Genomic DNA, 25,754 nt, shown 5'->3' on the forward strand with positions numbered 1-25,754 from the left:
ATCCCGCAACATCTCCCCTGAGGCACTGATGTGTAAAGAAAAGAAATGAATAGAAAATAAAAAAAATATGAATAAACCCCCCTCTGAGTTCCTGATTATAGCCTGGGTGATAGCGCGGCCATGAATAAATCAATTAAAATCCACAATCAAGAACAGCGCGCGCTCGTTGAGTGTCTCATTAGGCTTTGGGGAGTGTCCGTTCCCCTTATTATACTTTAAGGCGGCTAAATTCGGCTTCTCATCTTCAACCGGTCCCCACAGCCTTTTTGAAGATGAGATGTTAATTGCATGCAAAGCTATACTCTAAAAATGACTTAAGTAAGTCATTAACCTATACGTTGTACTTGAACCTTGAACTCCAAGTGGAACCTGCAGGCGGCGACCGGAGAAATAGGACTCCTCTGTGACTTTCAGAACCTTCTGATGAGAGGACGGAAAGTAAACGTATACCTGAGTGAGTTGTACATGCATTTCAACGTTGCTAAAGGTTTGTTTTGAGTCACAATGGGTTGTTAAAGTTCTAAAAAGCTTAGTTTCCATCTACCATACAAAACGGCCTCTTCAATACCCAAAAGGTAGATGATAAAATAGAATAAAATAGAATAGAATAGAAGTGCTTTATTGATCCAGATGGAAATGCAGCACCACATATCGCGCACAATGAACATTTAGTTAGTCAAAAGTAAAAAAAAAATATAGGAATACGAATAAAATACAACTTAAAATACACAGTCAGAGATATACATTATAAAATATGTATATACTGATATACTGATCAGTGTTTTCAGCCTTTATCAACCCGTCATCTGCCATTCCGTGAAGTCTCGGTGCTGTGTTTGTTATTTGTTTGTTGATGGCAATCTGCCCACCCCGTTGCTGCATCTGTAACAGAATAAAAGCACTGGAAACGTGGTCTCTATTTTCTCAGCAGGATGTTTATTTTCATAAACATAGCATCTCGTACAAAATGGAAAGCCTTTGATGGTCTACTCTAATGAACCTAGATTAATAGATTCATCGCTCGATACCCGCTCGGTGGTTGCGGCCTGTTAGCTTGTAGCTATCTGTTCTGTTAGCCAGTAGCTAGCTGTGTCCTCGTGGTCGTGGTTTCCCCTGCCCCCTCCCAACCCTTGTTCGAGAGCTGAAAGTCTATTTACCTAGCAACGGCTGCCAGCCCATAGCAACGCCCGCCCTATCTCATACAAAATGTTTACATTCCCCTGACTGTGCGAGTGACCTTGACTCTCTTCTCGCTTCTTATCTCTCCCACAGGCCCTGTCTGTCTAGCTCTTACAGTTCCAGTTTAACACACAGAGGATCTCTATAGATATGTACTTTACATACATGCCTGTCATAATCAAGTGAAAATCAGTGATTTCCTTCAATACATTGTAAAATACTGAAATATACAGTCCGAAAATATACAGTAATATACAGCAGGTCACCACGTACAAGAAGGCACCCATCACAACCGACTTGTAGAACATCCTTGTACAGACATTGAAGGATCTCGGCATTCAGAGGAAGTAGAGGCGGCTCTAGCCCTTCTTGTAGAGTGCCTCAGCGTGTTTCGACCTGTTGAGTGTGTTGTCTATGTGCACTCAGAGGTATTTATAATCCTCAACCATGTCCACATCGACCCCCCTGATGGAAATGGGGGTCACCGGTGTACTCCTCCTCCTCCCCAGATCCACAGCCAGTTCCTTGGTCTTCGTCACATTCAGCTGGAAGTGGTTCTTTTCACACCATGTGACGAAGTCCACCACCAGTGCCCGGTATTCCTCCTCATCACCATCCTTTATACATCCCACTATCGCAGAGTCATCAGAAAACTTCTGAAGGTGGCAGGACTCTGACCGATAGTGGAAGTCATTGATGTGGAGTCAGTGGTCCCTGCCTGCTTCAAGATGTCTACCATCATCCCTGTACCAAAGAAACCCTCCTCAACATGTCTCAATGACTACAGACCGGTGGCACTCACCTCTGTGGCCATGAAATGTTTTGAGAGGCTGGTCAAGGATCACATTTGTGCCTCCCTCCCAAGTGATATGGACCCTATGCAATTTGCATACAGGCCAAACAGGTCCACTGACGATGCGGTCGCCCAAGTACTGCACAGCACCCTCTCTCACCTTGACCGTCAGAAGGGGGGCTATGTGAGACTGTTGTTCATTGACTACAGCTCAGCGTTCAACACCATAGTCCCCACCAGACTGGTGGACAAGCTGATCGAGCTGGGTCTGAGCTCCGCTCTGAGTGCCTGGATACTGGACTTTCTGAGCGAAAGGCCCCAGGCGGTCAGGGTGGGGGGTCAGACCTCCAACACCATCACCCTGAGCATCGGGTCCCCCCAGGGCTGTGTTCTGAGCCCCCTGCTGTACTCACTATACACACACGACTGTGTGGCCAAGTTCAGCTCCAACTCCATAGTGAAGTTTGCGGACGACACAGTTGTGGTGGGGCTGATCTCGGACAACGACGAGAAGGCCTACCGGGAGGAGGTTGAGGTACTGGAACGCTGGTGCCAGGACAACAGCCTGCTCCTGAACATTGGTAAAACCAAGTAGCTGATCGTGGATTATAGGAGAGGACAGCAGGAGACACACACACCACTGAGGATAAACAGCGCTACCGTGAACAGGGTGAGCAGCTTTAAGGACCTGGGGGTCCACATCTCAGAGGATCTGACATGGACAACACACATAGACTCAGTCGTAAAAAAGGCGAAGCAGCGCCTCTACCACCTGAGACAGTTAAGGAAGTTCAGAGTATCTGGGAAGATACTCCAGTCCTTCTACTCCGGAGCTGTAGAGAGCATCTTGACTGGAAACATCACTGCCTGGTATGGAAACAGCACGGCACAGGACAAGAAGGCCCTACAGAGAGTGGTGCGCTCAGCCGAGCGTACCACGGGTATTGCACTACCACCCCTGCAGGTTCTATACAACAAGAGGTGCAAATCCAGAGCCTGCAGAATAATGAAAGACCCACACCACCCCAACAACAGCCTGTTCATGCTGCTGAGGTCAGGCAGACGCCTGCGAACCCCAGTTACTAGGACAGAGAGACTTCGGCTCAGCTTCTTCCCCCAGGCCATCAGAGCCTTGAACACTGAACTCTCCATACAAAAGCGCACATGAACACACACATGACACACACACTGTACACGCTCACACACTAGCAGCCACTTTAACATGAGCAAGCACACACTCATGCTGCACACGCCCACACTTATGGCCACTAAGGAAAGGTCACTTTAAAAATAGTATAGTATAACCTGAGATTGTATAAAATAGCATGTACAGAAAGACCCAGTGCCTCATCCGTAGCTAACAGTGTATTGCACTACCAAAGGACCTAGCATGTCCTCCATGCTCTGTAAATAACTTATGTACAAATACCGATATGCCCTACTATGTTACTTGTTTATTGCACAATGTTGTTTTATTGGATTCTATTATATGTTGTTACTACTGTATTGCACATCGTTGCGGGCAAGACCACCCGCATTTCATTGTATACTTGTATGCCGTGACAAATAAAACTCTTGACTTGACTTGACTAGACAGTGAAGAGGAAGGGAGAGAGGATCAAATGTGATACATTGTATTGTAGCTTTAAAGGATCAGATGATTATATGAGCTATACATTATTTTCCAAAAAGTCAGAGATACTTAAATAAATTATATTTAATAGTGACTATCTATCCATCCATCCATCTATCTATCCATCTATCTATCTATCTATCTATCTATCTATCTATCTATCTATCTATCTATCTATCTATCTATCTATCTATCTATCTATCTATCTATCCATCCATCCATCCATCCATCCATCCATCCATCCATCCATCCATCCATCCATCCATCCATCCATCCATCCATCCATCCATCCATCCATCCATCCATCCATCCATCCATCCATCCATCCATCCATCCATCCATCCATCCATCCATCCATCCATCCATCCATCCATCCATCCATCCATCCATCCATCCATCCATCCATCCATCCATCCATCCATCCATCCATCCATCCATCCATCCATCCATCCATCCATCCATCCATCCATCCATCCATCCATCCATCCATCCATCCATCCATCCATCCATCCATCCATCCATCCATCCATCCATCCATCCATCCATCCATCCATCCATCCATCCATCCATCCATCCATCCATCCATCCATCCATCCATCCATCCATCCATCCATCCATCCATCCATCCATCCATCCATCCATCCATCCATCCATCCATCCATCCATCCATCCATCCATCCATCCATCCATCCATCCATCCATCCATCCATCCATCCATCCATCCATCCATCCATCCATCCATCCATCCATCCATCCATCCATCCATCCATCCATCCATCCATCCATCCATCCATCCATCCATCCATCCATCCATCCATCCATCCATCCATCTATCTATCTATCTATCTATCTATCTATCTATCTATCTATCTATCTATCTATCTATCTATCTATCTATCTATCTATCTATCTATCTATCTATCTATCTATCTATCTATCTATCTATCTATCTATCTATCTATCTATCTATCTATCTATCTATCTATCTATCTATCTATCTATCTATCTACTGTATAAGGTCAGGTTATCAAAGTATACTGACACATAGTGTTTACTGTAGTCCTGCGTGACACAGGGCTACTCTGTCATCACCAGCTGTAATGCAGAAAAAGAGCATGACCAGAGCATACATGTGTCAAGTTGCATGACATTAAATTGTATCACTCCAGTAGCTTCTGACCCCTGGCTTTTATTTTCATCTTTCTCCCTCTCTCTCTTTCCCTCCTCTCTTTCCCTCCTTTCCCTCCTCTCCTCCCTCACTCCTTCTGTCCATCCATACACACCTTTCTTCCTCTCCTCCTTTCCATTCCTCCTTCCGTCCCCTCCTCCCTCTCCTTGAACCTGCTTCCCCTTCTAAAATCACTTGTTTATTTGTTTTGTTTTCCGTTGAGCCTTCAAAGAGCAGTGCAATATAATTGACGGAACATTTCTTGTCTACTTTGCATAACCCATCATTGTAAATTAGGCAATCTGTGAGAGGGGGATTTGGGAGTGGCTTTGACTGCAGAGCGATGGGGAGAGGCCCTAGAAGGGGTACATAGGGCCTCAATCTTTCAAGTTTCAAGTTTCTTTAATAGTTGTCATACAGAAGTACAGAATACTTTTATACAAAATGCTTCTTACTGTTACGCTCCAGAGACTGTGCTAGACACGATAAGTATGAAATAAAATAAAGTAGCATGTAAAAATAAGTAAAAATAGAGGTCACAGTGTTCAGTATAGACATATGTACAATGTTCGATGCAGACTAGAAGTAACTGAGTTACCATACAATATACAATATACTATGCAATATACTAATATACAATACTATATAGTGCGAAGCAGAAATGGGATGAGGTACAATTTAGGTACAATTTACAGTAAGGTGTATGAGTTGTAGTGCAAATCCTTTACCAATAAATATAAAGTGTGTTTAGGTGATCTAAAGTGTGGAGAGTGGGTGCTGCAGTGTGTTGTTTGTTTAAAGTGAGTGTGTGCATGTGCATGTGTGTGCTGTGTGCATTTGATGATTGTTGTATAGTGTTTATTGTTCGTTGAGCAGCCTGATGGCCTGGGGATAGGCCTGATGGCCTGGGGATAGAACGTCCAGAACGTAGATCCCACCTGTGATAAATGCAGTCTTTTACCGGTATCTCTAGCACTACAGCTCGTTCTGGCAGTGTCCCAATTTTTTTTTACACTTTTTAACTGCTGCTGTGACCCACTGTAACCTCCATTCATATGTAAATACTGATCGGAACGTGCAATGTAACTCACTGTGCCTTGTATATATATATATTTATCTATTTTTACCTTATTTTCTAGAACTCGCTTGTATTCACGTAAATATGTTTAAGTTAAGTATTGTGTGATTTTTTGTGAAGGGCGGACTAGCAAAGTAAGATTTTCATTGTATGGCAAACTGTCTGTTTAACTGTGCATATGACAATAAACAATCTTGAATCTTGAATCTTGAATCTGTCCACTCACTGGAGATCCGTTTTTAAAACACTGTCAAGAGGTCCTCAAAATCGAAATTCAACCAAATCACAAACAGTACTGTATTTGCAAATCTGGTATGTCATAAATGTATAGATGTAGCAGTACTATCTATCTGTATGTCGTGTGTGTCATATATGTTATGATGAATTGAAAATGGGGGACCCTGATGTAAACAAGACAAAAGTCTTTCTCTGGTCTGCGTCCCCTTAACAATTGTGTGTATTGAGTCGTACTGTATTGTACCCGTTTTGCAATCTGTTAATACATTTTTTAATCAATCAATCAATCAATCAATCAATCAATCAATCAATCAATCAATCAATCAATCAATCAATCAATCAATCAATCAATCAATCAATCAATCAATCAATCAATCAATCCCATGCTAGAAATGTTTTGGTATAGAAGGAGAAAATAATGATAATCCCTCTGGAACTAAACTCAACTAAACTAAAGATTTGTTATGTTGGTAGAGACTGGAAGTCTCCTCACCCACAGAGTTGGACTGTGGAAGGTAATGCAAACTTGAGAAACTCAGACTCACAATGTAAGGCTCATCTGAACGAATGTGATTTGGGGGGAATTAAATGAACACAGCAACATTATGGGAAATTAACGTACCGACTTCTCCAGAGTCAGACAAGGAGATAGATACCAATTTCCAGAAAGCTATCTGACTGCAAGCTAGCCTAGCGTAGCACACATTAATGGAAGTGGATACAGATCAGCTAGCCTACCTCTCCCGGAGTTTGAAGCTGATCCGGTGTCTCCTCCTGTCTCCCTCTCCCTCCTCTGTTTACAACATAGTCTACCTTTCACTCCTCCTTCCACCCTCCTCTCCTTACTACCCCGTCTGCGTGAATACTTTCGGCAACCCACTTGTCCTTCCGCATTGCTCTGATTGGCCGAGCGCGACGGGCTCCTCAGTCAGCTCCTCAGCCAGGCTCCGCTTAAGGCAATTTATACAAATGGAAGTATTGATTATGCCGTAACGAATCATTAAAAAAATATACCCTTAACTGGAATATCTTGTGCCTTTACACATATCTTGGATTATGTAATTGGTTTGTCATGACAAACAAATAAAAAATCGCATCGCCGTATTCGCCGGCTTCGCGGCTGCGGCGCGGGTCCACGACCCTCCGTGCTCCGATCGCCAGCGGGGAAAATATGCTGCCGTGAAGCGGCATCGCTGAGCTCTGGTGTCCGCTGGACGAAGCCAGAGACGGTCTTATTATGGGGTTTATGCCGAGAAGGCGTAACACAACAGTGAACACATAGTGCAATGCATCTGTCAGTCGTACTTAAAGGTGACATGTACTATAAATGTAATTTTTCAGTCTCTAGCATTGTATTATAGTAATAGGAGTTCGTATCAATGTGTTTTAGTGTCTAAATACCATATTGGCGGATTGCTCTGATTCAGCTCAGCCCCTTTCCTCAGGCCATTTTGATTTGTAAATCAGGCCATTTTGATTTGAACGGCCGATATACGTCATACGGCCGCTGGGTAGCGCACAGTGATGCGATTGGCTCTGTGGTTGGAGCTAATGCCCGCCCCCATTCTACCTAGAATAGAGAGGTACCTACTACCGCTACCTTCCTACATACCGGAGAAACAGGAGTGCAGTCACTTGCCTATCTTCCACGATGAGCAAACCCTGCAGGCCTTACAGGACATGTTCTGTTCCTGGCTGTAAAGCTACTAATACGTCTTTGCACGCTTTTCCCGTGGATGCCGAACTTCGCCAGCAATGGACAAAGTTCGTTTTTGGGGACCCTCCTAGTTCTGTCGCAACGTCTCATACTCAGGTTTGTACTGCACATTTTTCCGCCGAAGACGTTGTCAATCAAGGTCTTTTTGATGCTGGGGCGGCATCCTGGATTCTTCTAAAGAAAGGAGTTGTACCTACTATTCGGGACGCGACAGAAGTAGTAAGTAGATATGTCGTAATTAGTCAGCTAACTAACTAACTGTTGCTACGTTCACTGTGTGTGTGTGGGGGGTGGAACCATTGTTTGGGGGGTGAGGTATGTTATTATCATCAATCTAACGTTACTGTGTGTGTTCGACGGTGGGGTATATAATTAATCTTTTGATGCTGGGGTGTTTTCCTGGATTGTTCTAAAGAAAGGAGTTGTACCAACTATTCGGGACGCGACAGAAGTACAAGTAGATATGTCGTAATTAGTCAGCTGAACTGTTGCTACGTTCACTGTGTGTGTGTGTGTGTGTGTGTGGGGGGGAACCATTGTTTGGGGGGTGAGGTATGTTATTATCATCAATCTAACGTTATTGTGTGTGTTCGACGGTGGGGTATATAATTAATCTTTTGATGCTGGGGTGTTTTCCTGGATTGTTCTAAAGAAAGGAGTTGTACCAACTATTCGGGACACGACAGAAGTACAAGTAGATATGTCGTAATTAGTCAGCTGAACTGTTGCTACGTTCACTGTGTGTGTGTGGGGGAACCATTGTTTGGGGGGTGTGGTATGTTATCGGAGGTATGTTATCATCAATCTAACGTTACTGTGTGTGTTCGACGACAAGCTCCAGTGCCCATGTACGCCTGCCTCCAGCTTCCAGGGACATCAGTTGCCAGACCGACCCCCCAAATATGAGTTATGTTGGTACACAGCTGTCTATGAAAACTCTACGGTCACATGTCAAGAGTCGAGGTTTGTAACATTTCTGATCAATTAGCAATTAATGTATTCCAACACACATGTAGTTTTGGCAGCTATATATAATAGCCTTTACATATAACCCCCCCCCCCCCCCCCACCCAGTTTTGTGCCTGCCAGGCTCTGATCTGACACCCTTCCCCCCCCAACCAATCACTAGAGCACATTTTTAACTGCGGCCTGTTTAACTGCACATGACAATAAACAATCTTGTATCTATAGCAATATGTACAGTTTGAACTATAGTCTCCCCTGTTTGACTCCCTTGTTTGGCTAAACTATGTTTTGTAAATAGGTGTTCAGGCGAAAGTCGTGTCTGTATCTGTCGGGGTGGTGACCACAACTACTGGCTACTGGTCTAGTCAACAGGGACCCTCCACGTCAACACCTGTGAAGGCGTTTAGACCCAGTAAAAGACCACGACTGGAGTCTGATGACGATGAAGTGACCTACAGCTCGATAGACGTTCCAGAGCCTCATGATTCCATGTTCAACATTGACTCATTGATGAGCGAGCCCTCGATTGTAGCGTAAGTTGTTACAAAAATCTCCATGGCCGGTAAATAGAAAAGCTGTATAGTTGTGCCGTGTTATTTATTTGTGTTTTTCTCCCTTGAGCGAGCAGGGAACCGTCAAAACCAATCTATGAGGTCCAGAAATACATCGTTTACGAAGACAGTCTACTAGACTTATTCTAACAGTGTCCGGTGTGCGATGCTGGATGTCATATCACGAAGACTACGCGAGGGACCTTCTTGGCTGTCCGCCAGCTCTGCCCGAGTTGTAAATATAGCAGAAAGTGGGCCAGTCAGCCAATCCTAGGGAGCACACCAGCCGGAAATATCCAGCTGTCGGCTGCTGTTTATTTCACTGGCTCATCTTTCACCCAAATGGAGAAGGTATTTGATTTGATTGATTTGATTGACAAGTCAGATATACATTATGTTTTTGTTTGTGATTTACACATGCATATTAACAAAGCGTTATTCATTTATTCTTTTAGGTTCTCAATGCGTTACGCGTCTCGACAATCAAGTACAGAGCGTTTCGGAAACACGCCAAGATGTTCTTGGAACCGGCTGTTATGAGTATGTGGAATACGGAGCAAGAGGTTACCCTCGCCAGATTAAGCCAGGAGGAGATGGTCATAATCGGAGGTGACATGCGCGCAGACTCTCCAGGTTAGAAAACAGCTCCCCAATGTCAGATTTCGACTTTCTGAATACATTTTTAATATTGCACTACATTGATTGAAATTGTTATTATTATTTTCAACAGGCCACAGTGCTAAGTACGGTAGTTACTCTGTGATGGAACTCGCCACCAATCATGTCATAGACGTCCAACTAATTCAGGTAATTAACAAGTCTGAAGACAACGCACCCTTCATTGTGCTCAAACAAACACATCTCACAAAGCTCTCGCTCTTGAATCTTGAATCGCTGTAGGTGTGAAGTGGTATGGCTGTGTGTGTGGGCGGGGGTTAGGAAATGGAAATTGTGGGATGGGGGATGTAGTGTTTTTAACACGGGTGACTATTTTGAAAAGGCTATTTCATTGCTCTGTGTCTCTTGCCTTGCTTGTACCTCAACAGAGCAATGAGGTAGGGGGGAGTTACCAATGGAAAAAGAAGGCTTGAAGAGAAGCCTCGCTCTTCTGAAGGACCGAGATGTGACCTTGGACTGTATTGTCACAGATCGTCACCCGCAGATTCAAAAGTACCTGAGAGATCTGGGCATCAAACACTTCTACGATGTGTGGCACGTGGCCAAAGGTATGACACTTATGTCGAAAGGCATCCCACATTCAATCTCTTAGGATGTTGTTATCCTGTTCTGTTTAGATTTACGACTGTTATGTTCTGCTTAATTCAAATTCAAGGCCTGTCTAAGAAGCTGGACAAGGTGGCACAAGATAAAGACTGCAAGGTGATAAAAGAATGGCGCCAACACATATCTAACCACCTCTACTGGACTGCTGCCACATCAAAGACGCCGGCTGAGAGGGTGGCCAAGTGGAAGTCATGTCTCAATCACCTGATGAATGTACATGAACACGACGAAGAACCACTCTATCCACGTTGTCTTCATGCTGACCGTTTGTCGAGAGATAGTAGCAAGTGGGTTAAACCTGGTATGTCTGTCTGTCTTTCATCATGATTATATACTCAACATATTTATTTATGTTCTCATTCTAGATTGGTGTGATTTACAAATGTATACTTGCTTGAATAATTCTAATCTACTGTAATATACTCTAATGAAATATCTGAATGCAATTTCTTTTTTACTTTAGACTCAAAACCGGCCCACCAGCTCGAGAAGGTGCTGCTAAACACGAGGCTCATCAAAGATGTCTCCAAACTAAGTCCACACCATCAAACGTCTTCACTGGAGTCCTATCACAGTGTCATTTTACATTTTGCCCCGAAGAACGTTGTCTTTTCATACATTGGAATGCTTTGCAGGTATTTTATATTGTGTACAAATGACTAATTATGGACTCCTGATGTGTTGCATTAGATAACCTCAGATCAACTACAAATATATTGCTTATCGAAATTTTCCTTTCAGACTATACCTAGCTGCAATGCATTTCAATGAAAACGCCAACCGCCAGCAAGCTACAGATGCTTCGGGAGCCCCGGCTTACAGAATGAGCTTCCCCAAGGCCAAAAAGGGTGGACACACTATAAAACCAAGGAAAACCGCTCCCACAGTCAGTAAGTCAAAATATCAACATTTATTATTGCACACACATGACCTATATAAATAGAAAAATATTTCCACTTACAGTGGAACAGCATTAACAACAATAACAATAAATTGAATAAATAATAACCTTTTTAACATGACAAAACAAATAACAATTTCTCATTTACAGACCATGTGAACCAGCTCATGGAGCTCCTGTTTGACTCCGTCATTCATGACCCCCAACCATATCTCCAGGTGGTTGAGCAGATTCCCATCCCAGAACATCTGTGCGCACAGTTTGACAGGCCTTCCATGGAAGAAGCGGTTGCTGCATATGTGTCACGCTTTAATCTTGTACCGGCCTGAAGCCAGTGTAGACACCATCAGCATCCGGAAATTCAGTGCGGATTCTTAGCACTACACAGGAAGGGATTACTACCCTCACTCTGCGTCCTAAGAACCCCCAACACCAGGCCACAAAACACCGGTACGAGATATATCTGAAACGGCTAAAGAAAAAGAAGGAAGTATTATATTTATGCACAAATAAAAAAAATAAACGCTGTGAAATTACTATTTGTCATGTCATGTCATTGGACAGTAGCAAGCATTGATTATATGGGATGTGCAATAAGGATTAGATCGTGTTTTCAAGAAAGATTAGTATAGTCTGAGAGATGCAAGATGGAGAAACACCTGTAAAAAAAAATATAAATCTGTAATAAATATTATTTACTTATTGATTCCGCGGGCTGGTATCCGGCCAAAATCTGCCTTGTAGATATTGGTTGCCATTTGGATAGTATAGGGGTTGAAGCAGACTGGTTGCAATCCAGGATCAACAACCATGCACAGAAGTCCCTCGGGCTCCTGATTTATTCTCCTCCTGACCTATATATAGAAAATTAAATAGTTAGCCATATGCATGGTTTTCAGTGCTAACAAGATGCAAGGTTGTGTGACATTACTACTGTACCTGAGGAACCTCCATGCAGCACACATTCTCCGCCTCGGTTGGCATTATTCCACAATTTCCACACGTACACCTAGTAGATTGATTTGAGGGTGAAGGAAATCAATCTATCAATGATCAAAATGGCTACAATACAGTACTGCTCAATACCAACACAACTGCTATAGGATGCTAGGATGGAGACCAAGAAAATACTTTCGTCTTGTTTACATCAGGGTCCCCCATTTTCAATTAATTATTACAATTGACATACAGTGGATGCATGTTCCCAAATAACTTTCCTTTATAATTGCGGGGGGACATTAGGTCAAATGTGCAGTACTACCAAAAGTCTGGTCGCACGTACAGAACTGTTGCATATAACGGTATGCTGCTCTTTATAAAGTAACGTTATAGCAAACTATTGAAGCAAGCTAGTAATAATTAAAAACTGCTCAATACAAACACAACTAGTCAGAGGTAAACAAGGTAACGTTACTTATAGCAAGCTATCGAAGCAAGCTGGTCAGAAGTAAGTACTAACGTTACTCGCTCTTTTCGGCAAGCCATTAGACTAACGTTACAACATAAACTTACCACTCGGAAACGATTTGCAAGCCTCGCTGTTGCAACTCAACTTCTTCTTCCGAAACATAGTCTGGGTCGCTCTCTGGATCCCAAATATACGGTACCGGTACAGCCATGTTGTATTAGTATAAAGTGTTCACCTGGAAGGACGGGGAGATGGGCGGAGCTATTTGGTGGGTGGCTGTCACTCAAAGCATTCTGCTAGTATGGGTGGAGCCAAGCCAATAACAGCTTGAAATCCTGAGGCAGAAAAATGCTGGTTTTGAGTACTTGATTAGAAATATAAAACAATGATTATTTTTGGAATAAACCTTACAGATGTGTTACATAGACTCACAGGAATTGTGTAAAGTTGCCCAAATAGTGCTAGGAATAGCAGTACATAGCCCCTTTAACTATGTGTTCACTGTTGTGTTACGCCTTATTACATAATATATTATATTACATAATCCAATTATGTGTAAAGAAACAACATATTCCAGTTAACGGTACATTTTTTTAATGATTCGTTAAGGCGTATAAATTGCGTTCGGGATCTCCATGTTTTGGGGGTATTCATCAGAAAAATCGGATCCGAGGGCGGTTAGGTGGCGTAGCGGAGATTGCATTTGTCACCACCCCGAAGCTGTGAGCTGGATTCGCCTGTTCGAATCCAGCTCACAGCTCCGGGGTTGTCACCAGCTTGGCTGGCCGTTCACACTAATACAATTGGCTGTATTAGAGGGTGGGAGACGCTGGCGGGGTGGGTCCGGGTCGTTGTAAACAGCGACTCCTACAGTTCGGTCGGGGCGCCTGCTAAGCGCGGATAGGACCTGAGTGGGATAGTGTGATCCTTCCACACGCTACGCCCTCTCAGGGAGGATCCGCGCTGCCAGGTGAAAAGAAGCGGTTGATTGGCTGGACGTGTGTCGAAGGAAGCACGTGATAGCCTCCACTCTGTGGGGGGTAAGTGCGCAGCGACCAGGAAGGGATTGGGAATTGGCATACGACTAACATTGGGATGGGAAAAAATCGGAGAAAAATGGAGGGGGAAAAAGATAAAAAAAAAATAAATAAAAAAAATCGGATCCGGGATTTGGCTCCCATCAGTCGGGCAAGAACTGCAGGTTTTCAGCCTCTCTCCTCTCTCCTGGAGCTTAAGCGGAGTTTAGTATTCCTGCCTGGCGGAGGAGGAGCCCGTCGCGGCTCATGCGCATGCGCGCGCTCGGCCAATCAGAGCAATGCGGAAGGACATCGGCCAATCAGAGAAATGCGGAAGGACAAGTGGGTTGCCGAAAGTATTCACGCACCCCGTCTCTGTCCACCCCTCCTCCACACACAGACACACACACACACACACACACACACACACACACACACACACACACACACACACACACACACACACACACACACACTCCGTCACTGACTGCGGGCAGTGCGCATACATACACATGCACTCATTGTCTGTCTTTCCATATACCATATAACCATATACAGATGAAGCTTTTAGTTTTCCTGGGCGCTTTGCCGCGACGTGCGCACGGTTATATCACGTCGTGGAAATGAATTAGGAACCCAGGCTGCTGTTCTATTTTATGCCGCCAGGAGGCGCAAAGTCATTAGACGGACGCTACAACGTCCTACACAGTATATACTGTATAACGATCTGTATATGTTTTGTTGTCTAGAATAAATACCATACCATATGTCTAAAGCAATGTTGCTGAATAAAATAATTAACCAGTTAAAACCTGTCGAATTAGCAGTCAATGTGTATATTTTGTGTAGTGCCAGGTGGGCTCTCTTTATAATGGATATATTTTGTCTAGTACCGTGGTCTAGTGGTTTAAGGTTATTCCTTTCAAGCTGACGCCCGGGGTTCGAATCCCACCGGTTCTAATATATATATATATTTTTTTAATTATTTATAAAATGAAATTGCCCGCAACGATGTGCATAATACAATAGTAATAATATATAATAAGAATCCAACCAATAGAGCGACATTGTGCAATAAACAAGTAAACAAAGTAGGGCATATTTTACAGTAGGGCACTTTGAAACAACCAATCACGATGCGCGATAGCACGAGCGGTGCACAGTCAGGAAGTAATGTTAGAGCTGAGTTCACTCATTCCGAACGGCGAAATGTAAAATGCTACCCAGGATTGTTGCGTTTCGTTATAAAAACGATGCGGTGATAAACAAAAAACGAATCGCAGTATGCAAAACGTGCGGTTCGAGGATCACAGATGGAGATGCAATCATGCAACGTCCAACTTCGTTCGACACTTGAACTAAGAAGGTGCACAAAGATCGGTAAGTGAATGAACGAATGAATGAAAACTTTATTTAACAGATTGCAGAATGGGTACAATACAGTACAGCTCAATATACACAATTGTTAAGGGGATGCAGACCAGAGAAAGACTTTCGTCTTGTTTACATCAGGGTCCCCCATAGTAACTTGGCTTGCTACTGTACAGTAGCTACAGTTAAATCAATGAGCCATCGACAGTGTGCTAACGTTATCATATACTCTCTTTTTTAGACTCTTTTTGTATCACAAACAGTACTGTATTTGTAAATCTGGTATGTCATAAATGTATAGATGTAGCAGTACTGTATCTGTATGTCATGTATGTCATGTTATGATGAATTGAAAATGGGGGACCCTGATGTAAACAAGACGAAAGTCTTTCTCTGGTCTGCATCCCTTTAACAATTGTGTTTATTGAGCTGTACTGTATTGTACCCATTCTGCAATCTGTTAATTTTCTTTCAATCAATCAATAAATCAATCAATCAATCATTACATCCAAGATACACGGCTGCTGTAGTCTTGTCTTATAAAATACATAAACAATCAGCAATGTCTTGCTTGATGAATGGCCAGCAGTAGCCTAATTAATATTAATAAAAGTATTATCATTTTAATAATTGCGAAACGTGTTTAGTCCCTTGTTTGAGCCGAATCTGGGTTGAACATGATTTGTGGAACTCCCTCTGGTGTTGTGGTCGTGGTATTCACTGACCTTTGGGAAGTATTTCGACATGTACATGGGTATCTTAGTGGTGTAGTGTACAGTATCTTGTAGACCAGGCCCATTGCAAGTTGCTGTACTGTCGTCTACTCTAAGCCATCCTAGGTAGTCAAAGTGGGCAGGGGTGAGGTGGGTTCTAGGAGTAAGGTCAAGCAGTAGTCTGACCAGTTTGTTTTGTGATGTTTGTAATTTAGTTTTTAGCGCTTTTGAGGTGCTTTGGTACCATGAGGTGCAAGCATAGTCGTAGTACCCTTGAATGAGTGCTCCTGCCAGAGTCTTCAGGGTATTCTTGTTTACCAGAGAGGAGATCCGGTACAAGAATCTTGTTCGTTGGTTGACTTTTTTTTATTACATTAGTTGCCATTTTGTCACAGGAAAGATTTGCCTCTAGGATGGAACCCAGGTAGGTAATTTCATCTTTCCTTGTGACAATATTGTCACCCACTGTAACAGAGAAGCCGTTGGCCTTGCTGAGTTTGTTATTTGATCCAAGAGAGAGAGAGAGAACTCGCATGGGGGACCCTGATGTAAACAAGACGAAAGTCTTTCTCTGGTCTGCATCCCCTTAACAATTGTGTGTATTGAGCCGTACTGTATTGTACCCATTCTGCAATCTGTTAATAACGTTTTCATTCATTCATTCAGGAGCATAGGTCAATGACCAAACACACCCAGACTACATACCATCTGTATTCCCTTCAACATCACAGTCTACACCATCTACGTCAACAAACATCAGTCGCCATGAGCGGCGTGAAAAAAGGAGAGTGATGCAGCCAAGGAGGATGGTGACCAACAGAGAACCAAGGTCGAGTCAAGCTCCTTGACCGCTTCATCTGTGGACAGCAACGACACCAAATGCAAGATGATGACAGGTGTTACCTGGCCAGTGCTTCAGCACTTGTTTTCTTTCTTGCACACAGAGAAGACAAGGAGCACCATAATCTCACCCATAGATCAGCTATTTATCACCCTTGTCAAACTGCGTCACGACATGTCCTTTGACCTCATCTCCCACATCAGAGGTGTGTCAAAGGCAACAGTCAGTGATGTGCCCAACGGATCATTTCAGTGAGTGAGCGATTCGATACACGCTCACGGCAATGAACCGATTCACTGATTCGACTCACGGTTCAGTGGCGCTTCCGGATCCCGCTGCGAATCAAAAACTATAAAAAAAATTGGCAGATGTTATACATACAATTACATACAATTATACATACAATTGTTAAGGGGATGCAAACCAGAGAAAGACTTTCATCTTGTTTACATCAGGATCCCCCTGTTTACATCAGTAATCATCGGTAACATTTAGAATTGATTTCAAGGTCCTCCTCCTTATATACAAAGTATAAACATTGCGATCATCTACTATTGAAGGTTCCGAGTCACAGTCTAAAGAAAATCAGTGATGCAGCCTTTGCTAACTATGCACCAAAGTTATGGAACACACTATGGACATTAGGGAAGCTAGATCTCTTAATATTTTCAGAAATAAGCTAAAAACGTACCTCTTCACCATAGCCTTCTAATACACCCCGCTGTTGATTGTACTGTAGCACTATTTTACTCTGGCCATTCTATTGCATAATTTTACTATCTATTCTACTATTCTATTATTGCACTGTATTATTGGTGTGCAAACCAGTCAACTTACAAAAAAGAGCCTGTTGGAGGATTTCAACAAGATAAATGCGACAACATTGCAAAATATTTCACTATAATATTTCAAAGTGAAGTAAAAAATATTATAATAATTATTTGATCATGTTAAATAAGTGTGACTGACTGAGTCCACATTACAGTTCTACTTTTGTTTTGATGTGAAAAGTGATGCTGCATAAGAGGACTGCATTTAGCACTGACTGAGAAAGTACATATTACAGTTCTACTTTGCATTGCATGTAATTTAGAATACAGGCAAATAAAAGTAATTTAGTTTAAAGTACAATCTTGGCTGTCTTTTTCTCTCAACGCTTCAATAGGTAGATGACTAAATGTAAATGTAATATCAAATTTTAACAGATTGCAGAATGGGTACAGTACAGTCCAGCTCAATACATACAATTGTTAAGGGGGTGACGCCTTAGGAATACTTTCGTCTTGTTTACATCAGGGTCCCTCAACAATTAGCATTTCAATGGTGTGTGGGGGGGTTGCCAATCCAATGTCACACCTACACAGGCTAGTCACTCTACCCCCCTGTTGGGATGGAGGGAGAGACGAGACAGACTATTTTCAAGTTTAATGTACATTAGATCTCTTGTTTTCGAGACTATTCTATTGGCTTGCCTTAGAGTAGCCTGTTCATACATGCACTAGACCAGATTTAAGTTTTGTAGTCAGTAAACTTTCCCAGCATCTTTCTGAACCAAGTGAAGAGCATTGGAACACTGTAAAACATGTGTTCAGGTATCTTAAGGGTACAACAGAACGTGGCTTATGTTTTAAAAAGAATGATACAGGTGAACTAGGCCTAATAGTCCACAGTGATGCTGACTGGGCATCAGACGTAGTGCCAGTCTAAGTGAGAGAAGCTCTCTCATTTCATGGAAGAGTAGAAGACAACCAACAGTTGCACTTTCTACCTGCAAGGCAGGATACATGGCCTTAGCATCAGCCATACAGGAGTGTATGTATTTGCAACAGCTACTCAAGGGTATTGATGGATGTCAGTATGCACAAACCAAGGTTTATGATGATAACCAAGGAGCTATTGCACTAGCCAGGAATCCTGTAAACAGGCAAAGATGTAAACATATTGATATAAAATATCACTTCATAAGAGAAACTGTGAATAGTGGGAGGATATGTTTGGAATATTATCCTACTGACAACATGATTGCTGATGTGATGACAAAACCAGCCACTAAGCTACAACTGAAGAAGTTTGCTCAGTATTTGTTTGGCACTTAGTTAGAGTGAAAGAAAAGCATGGATGTGCCAATATGTTTTTTTTGTTGTTGTTGTTTATTTTGTATTGAAGGCCAAAGAGGGAGAATATATATATATATATATATTTTTGTTTTGTACCACAATAAGCTAAGTTCGAGTGGGGGTGTTAAATATATTATTATTATTATGTGCGCCCTTGCTCATTTGTGTTCTACAGAGGGCGATGTAGTAAATCCAGTATGTGACGTCACTGACATTTCCTTTCCATTCCTGTTCCGGTCTATTATTTGTGAATGATTGTTGTTGATATATATAGCGGCACCGCAAGGAGAAGAAGAAGAAGGTTGACATGGGCAAAGTGTTCATCAACATCTCCATCGGCCTGTGCATCTTCAGCCTCGTCTGGTTCTTCTATGCCCTCTACATGCGCTCTGCCCTAGCTAAACAGGTGGTGACAATCCACCCCTCACCTCCTGTGCTTGACGCCAACAGCACCATGTTTGGGAAAATGTATGCCGCAATTCATATCTTACAAGAGATGCATTGATGTATGTGCAGGCTATTCTGCCTCCGTCTGATCAGTATGTAAAAATCACAAAGTTGGGGATATGGATGGGAATATAATTCACTGATTAAAAGAAAAACCAAAAAAAGAAGCAAAACTCATTCTGTCTCTAGTATTATTTGTTCACGCCAACTGTTTTGGAGATGAGGGTGGAAGTAATTTGGCAGTATGTTTTTATGAGGGGGGGGGGCATTCATTCTGTGTTTATTGTGTCATACTGGGGAATAATATTAATATTATGTCCTATTGGGGACATAATTTAAAATTCTGAGCAATTCAATCGTTTTTTTTATGGAGAGGACGTCTGACATTAATTGAAAACTGTATTAACAGATTGCAGAATGGGTACAATACAGTACAGCTCAATACACACAATTGTTAAGGGGATGAATGAATGAATGAATGAATGAATGAAAACTTTATTAACCTGTTCCACCCCAGGTGAAATCTGCATAAAATGTATACCTATGGTAAATGGAATATTGCTCCACTTCTACAAGGGCTATTTGCATATTCTTGGTATCTAGGAACATCTATGGACCTCAATGAATGTATTCTCAGTGTCAGAAATATTGTGTCTATTACTAGGCTTGCTTAAATTCTGATGAAACAAAGGAAAATATGAATTATGATTTTTCTTTTCATCTTTGACAGTGAATAAAACCATGATAATAATGACCAAACTTAAAAAACTGCCACTGAGCTAATTCAGTACCCTCTTGAGATCATGTGTACAAAAGATCTAAGGAAATTAATAAAGGGAAGATGATAAAATTGAAGGTTTTGTATATACAGTACTGAATTCTCCCATCCGGACCAATGCAATTTGAAATATTATTATAGAATATAGAATATATGCTTATACATTACCTTATTATAGCCAATTCCCTTAGCCTTCCCCTTAGCCAGCTCGCCTCTTAAAGGCACTGTGCCCTTTCCCATTCTTGTTATCCAGTATTTTGTGTTCTCCCTTAAAGGGACAGTGCCGTTTTCTGTTTGTTTCAATAAATGCCCAGTTCTTGGCTTACTCTCATACCTGTCTTGTGTTGTGCGATTGGGGTCGGTTACAAACCATAACAGTACGACCCGACCAATCGACGACCCCAGCCAGCACAGACGGTGTATGTTGAGTTTGACTTTTTTTTTTGTTCCTTGTTAGCTTGTTTGGCTCCCCTGTTAGCCTGCTAGCTTCCCTGTTTGCCCTGTTAGCTCCCCTGTTAGCTTGTTAGTCTCCCCTGTTTGCTTCCCTGTTAGCCTCGTTAGCTCCCCTGCAGCTTGTTAGGCCTCTACTACCAGCATGGCCCCTGTCTGCTAGCTTTGCCCCGGCTGCTAGCACAGCCTCTATGTTAATGCAGCCCTTGCTGCTGGCATAGGCCCTGTAGCTAGCCATGCCCAGGCAGCTAACTCAGTCCCTCTGCATGGCCCCTGTCTGCTAGCTTAGCCCCGGCTGCTAGCACAGCCTCTATGTTAATGCAGCCCGTGCTGCTGGCATGGGCCCTGTAGCTAGCCATGCCCAGGCAGCTAACCCAGTCCCTCAGCATGGCCCCAGTCTGCTAGCTTAGCCCCGGCTGCTAGCACAGCCTCTATGTTAATGCAGCCCTTGCTGCTGGCATGGGCCCTGTAGCTAGCCATGCCCTGGCAGCTAACCCAGTCCCTCTGCATGGCCCCAGTCTGCTAGCTTAGCCCCGGCTGTTAGCACAGCCTCTATGTTAGTGCAGCCCTTGCAGCTAGCATAGGCCCTGTAGCTAGCCATGCCCAGGCAGCTAACCCGGTCCCTCTGCATGGCCTCCACTTTTTGTGTAGTTTTTTCCCACTGCTAGGACTGCCCTTTCAGCTAGCAAGGTCAGTTTTCCCGCTGCTAGGACTGCCCTTTCAGCTAGCAAGGTCAGTTTTTCCCACTGCTAGGACTGCCCTTTCAGCTAGCAGGGTCAGTTTTCCCACTGCTAGGACTGCCCTTTCAGCTAGCAAGGTCAGTTTTTCCCACTGCTAGGACTGCCTTTTCAGCTAGCAAGGTCAGAGTTTTTCCCACTGCTAGGACTGCCCTTTCAGCTAGCAAGGTCAGTTTTCCCACTGCTAGGACTGCCCTTTCAGCTAGCAAGGTCAGTTTCCTCCCTCTGCTAGAACTGCCGCTTCAGCTAGCAAGGTCAGTTTGCCCCACTGCTAGGACTGCCCCTTCAGCTAGCAAGGTCAGTTATCTCCCACTGCTAGGACTGCCCCTTCAGCTAGCAGGGTCAGTTTTCTCTCACTGCTAGGACTGCCCTTTCAGCTAGCAGGGTCCGTTTTCTCCCTCTGCTAGGACTGCCGCTTCAGCTAGCAAGGTCAGTTTGCCCCACTGCTAGGACTGCCCCTTCAGCTAGCAAGGTCAGTTTTCTCCCACTGCTAGGACTGCCCTTTCAGCTAGCAATGTCAGTTTTTCTCCCACTGCTAGGACTGCCCCTTCAGCTAGCAAGGTCAGTTTGCTCCCACTGCTAGGACTGCCCCTTCAGCTAGCTAGGTCAGTTTTTCTCTCACTGCTAGGACTGCCCCTTCAGCTAGCAAGGTCAGTTCCCCACTGGTAAGACTGTCCTTCCAGCTAGCTTGTTCTCTCATGCTGGTCCAGCCCTGTCTGCCAGCCTAGCTCCGGCAGCTAGCGCAGCCTCTATGTTAATGTAGCAGTACAGCTAGCATAGGCCCTGTAGCTATCAGTGCCCTGGCAGCTACCATGGTTACCCCTCAGTTCCTCTGGTTACCCCTCAGCTCCTCTTGTTACCCCTCGGCTTCCCTAGTTACCCCTCGGCTACCCTGCCCCAGTTGCTAGCCCCACTTTTGTTGTGGCTTCCCCTGCTGGCTTGGCCCAGTACTTTTTGTTTGTTGCCTTGTTTTTTCCCCTGCCAAACTGTCTGTGTTTTTGGGTCGCCGGGTGGCTCCCGTGGAGGGGGGGGTACTGTGAGGTTTTGTCCTTTGCTCACCTACTCGCTCTGTTCCTTTAAGCCTACTCGCTCTGTTCCTTTAAGCCTACTCGCTCTGTTTCCTTTAGTTTCTGTTTATCAATTGCATTCTCCTCACCTCACTAGCCCCCACCCTCGCGTTCGTTTGCTCTTCGGCAACCACACCCTTGGACTACCTGTCATTATGTGTTTGATTGGTCTGGTGCCGAACACACACTTTTAGTTCAAGTATCAATTACCTTCACGCACCTGATGTTTATTCTAATTAGTTCCCCTGTGGGCTTTAAGTACCTCGCTCTTCCCCCCTGTCCCTTGTCGGGTCGTGCCGTATCATTCCGTATCAGATTCTCTATCACCAAGACTCCTTCGGGAGGTCCTCTGTCTGTTTATGCTGTTTTCATCTCCGCCGTGAGATGCGCTCCAGCCTTCGCCTCCTGTCGCCGTTGCCTGAGGGAGACACTGGACTGCGCTCTCTAAACTTCCATGGGAGGTATCCCAGTGTCCACTTCAGACCTCCGCGCAGCAGACGTCCTGACGCGCATCCAGACCTCCGCGCAGCAGACGCCCAGACGCGCATCCAGACCTCCGCGCAGCAGACGCGCTCTTCACTCCAGACGCGCATCGCTTCCTAATACTCTACGGGAGGATGCGTCTCTCCGAGCCGGCGCGCTCTTCCGCGCAGACGCGCTCTTCACTCCTGACGCGCATTCAGACGCACTCCAGATGCGTCCTCCGTACCGGCGCGTACTCCAAGCAGACGCGCACCCCTCAGACCTCCGCGCCAGATGCGCCCTCCGTACCGGCGCGTACTCTAAGCAGTCGCGCACCACTCAGACCTCCGCGCCAGATGCGCCCTCCGTACCGGCGCGTACTCCAAGCAGTCGCGCACCACTCAGACCTCCGCGCCTGATGCGCCCTTCGTACCGGCGCGTACTCCAAGCAGTCGCGCACCACTCAGACCTCCGCTTGGACAATCCGTTCCCCGTGGCGGCGCGCTCACCCTGTTTGATCCTGCACTCTTTACGCACAGCGCCTGGGTGAGTTTTTTATGACTGTCTTTTATCCTATTCGTTTTTGTGTGTTTATGGACACTGAAGATATCCTGCTTTTTGTCAGACTGTCACTCACCCAGCGTTAGCCTTTTTGGATAGTTCATTGGGATAATCTTTGGCCTTAACATCGCTCACTGTGTGTATACACACCGAAGATATTATTCACTTGGATTTGTATTTTGGGACTTCGCTCACAGTGTTTATATACACCGAAGATTCTGTCACTTGGATTACTCTGTTTTTGGGACAAGTCACCTCTCCTGTCACCTGCTCTGTTCCCAACTGAACTCTGAGCTAACCCGCTCCCTCTCTCCCTCTCGGTCCCGTTTACCACCCTCGGAGATCTGCCGAGAGAGATCTGCAGAGCGGTTCTGACGTCCACCGTCTGCTTCCTCAGACGAACCATCCCGGGAGAAGCTGCAGAGCAGCAACATTCATTAATGCTTGTGTTCCAAGGCCTTACCCTGTTTTCTCTGTCCCAGTATGCAGCTCCAGCCCTCGCCCTGTTCCAAGGCCTTACCCTGTATTTCTCTAGTCCTCCTAGTCCTCCTTGTCTAGTCCTTCCAGTCCTCCCTCTCCCCAGCCCGCCTCCGCGGGCCTCTGTCCCTGTTTTTCCCACTCTAGTCCTCCTAGTCCTCCCTGTCCCCAGCCCGCCTCCGCGGGCCTCTGTCCCTGTTTTCTCCTCCTAGTCCTCCTAGTCCTCCCTCTTCCAGTCCTCCTAGTCCTCCCTGTTCCTGCCTTGTCCCTTGCCCCGGCCCTGTCCCGTTAGCCTTCCCTTAGCCTTCCCCTTAGCCAGCTCGCCTCTTAAAGGCACTGTGCCCTTTCCCATTCTTGTTATCCAGTATTTTGTGTTCTCCCTTAAAGGGACAGTGCCGTTTTCTGTTTGTTTCAATAAATGCCCAGTTCTTGGCTTACTCTCATACCTGTCTTGTGTTGTGCGATTGGGGTCGGTTACAAACCATAACATGTATAAGGGGATGCAGACCAGAGAAAGACGTTTGTCTTGTTTACATCAGGGTCCCCCATTTTCAATTCATAGTGACATTTATGACATACAAAACATCATGACATCAAATATACAGTACTGTTACCCATAGATCCTGACAGAGTATATACATATGATGGGGAGGGGACTGTACATTAGGAGGGGGTGGGTGGGTGGGAGAGAAATATACATATGGCCGGGAGAGAATATGACTGTCTATTAGACAAACGTGACAAGACAAACGTATTTCTCTGGTCTGCATCCCCTTAACAATTGTGTGTATTGAGCCGTACTGTATTGTACCCATTCTGCAATCTGTTAAATAAAGTTTTCATTCATTCATTCATTCATTCATTCACGTGTCTGTTGCGCGGCGCGCCCAGTCATCAGAGCGCTCCTACTGTAAAATGCGGAAGCAGCCATTTCAGCCTCAGTTTTACTCGTTTATAAAAATGATTTAAAATGTTTATTAGCAACGCCGAGCTTTCAAACCCCGCCGCATCTGTGTGTGAAACCCTAATGGAACGCTGGGTACCTTTGACATTTATATCCGATATATTTTGGACCCACCGCTAGCTTTTAAGCAGTGCTTGATGGTGCACATTAACCTGGCTACTACGGAGGAATAAGTGACTGCGTATTCCAGCCCCTGGCTTGCATTGCAGTCATGAAAGGGTATACAAGCTTGCCTGATAATGTTAGTTAGTCAGTCAGGCTGCTCAGTGCTTACCTGGTCAATAATGTGGTCCTCCTCTTGCCAGATAGATTTGTTAAATCATAATATCCACAGTGGTGTGCTCTGCTGGTCCTCAGTAAATGTCCCGCCGGCGAAAATAAGTTGCTATTAAAGTGCTAAATGTTAGATACACTAATAGAGGATTCGAACGTGCCCGCTCTGTTAATAACATTTTCAATCCATTCCGCTAGGGGATGATGTTCAGACATGTTTGTAGTAGACTACTAGACTGAGTGACGCCAGACAGTTTTATACTACTAATGGGATGTCACGTTAGGTAGTCAGGTGGAAACGTGAACTTCTGAGTGCCCCGCCTCCAGGGGGGAAAATATGCTGAGTGTTTTCCTCCCAGCTCCGTTTTAAACTTTTAGGGTGTGGCAGTCAGCTCGAATCTGATTGGCTAGGATCGGATTTGGACTCTATAATGCTGGAAGCCTGGAGAAAGAGACCTACCCACTGCCTCTCTCCTATACTAGCTGCAGTGAGCACAGTCTGACAGTGTGTTAGAGGGAGTGAGAAGGAGAAGAGGGAGACATTTAAAAAAATATATATATATAT

The sequence above is a fragment of the Notolepis coatsorum genome, assembly GCF_963971535.1.
Source record: "Notolepis coatsorum genome assembly, chromosome: 1".
In the NCBI taxonomy this organism is placed as follows: Eukaryota; Metazoa; Chordata; class Actinopteri; order Aulopiformes; family Paralepididae; genus Notolepis; species Notolepis coatsorum.